Source organism: Bison bison, unplaced genomic scaffold (genome assembly GCF_000754665.1).
Source record: "Bison bison bison isolate TAMUID 2011002044 unplaced genomic scaffold, Bison_UMD1.0 scf7180017864302, whole genome shotgun sequence".
NCBI classification, from domain to species: domain Eukaryota; kingdom Metazoa; phylum Chordata; class Mammalia; order Artiodactyla; family Bovidae; genus Bison; species Bison bison.
This window is the reverse complement of record NW_011494874.1, coordinates 2,342,393-2,342,666: the sequence shown is the minus strand read 5'-3', so window position 1 is coordinate 2,342,666 and position 274 is coordinate 2,342,393. Positions and strand designations below refer to the sequence as shown.

At 54.0% G+C, this 274-nt stretch overlaps 1 long non-coding RNA gene across 1 annotated transcript in view; it reads left to right on the top strand.

Annotated features, from left to right (window-relative positions):
* The window catches only part of LOC104996951, a 5,485-nt gene that overhangs the window by 1,799 nt on the left and 3,412 nt on the right, over positions 1-274 (top strand). The gene's annotated exons all lie outside the window — the stretch shown is intronic.

Sequence of the window (274 nt, the reverse complement as noted above, 5' to 3'; positions counted from 1 at the left end):
ATTGGAAAAGACTCTGATGCTGGGAGGGATTGGGGGCAGGAGGAGAAGGGGACGACAGAGGATGAGATGGCTGGATGGAAGACCTACAGGACCTTTTCAGTTCAGTTCAGTTCAGTTCAGTCGCTCAGTCGTGTCTGACTCTTTGCAACCCCATGAATCGCAGCACACCAGGCCTCCCTGTCCATCACCAACTCCCGGAGTTCACTCAGACTCACGTCCATCGAGTCAGTGATGCCATCCAGCCATCTCATCCTCTGTTGTCCCCTTCTCCTTC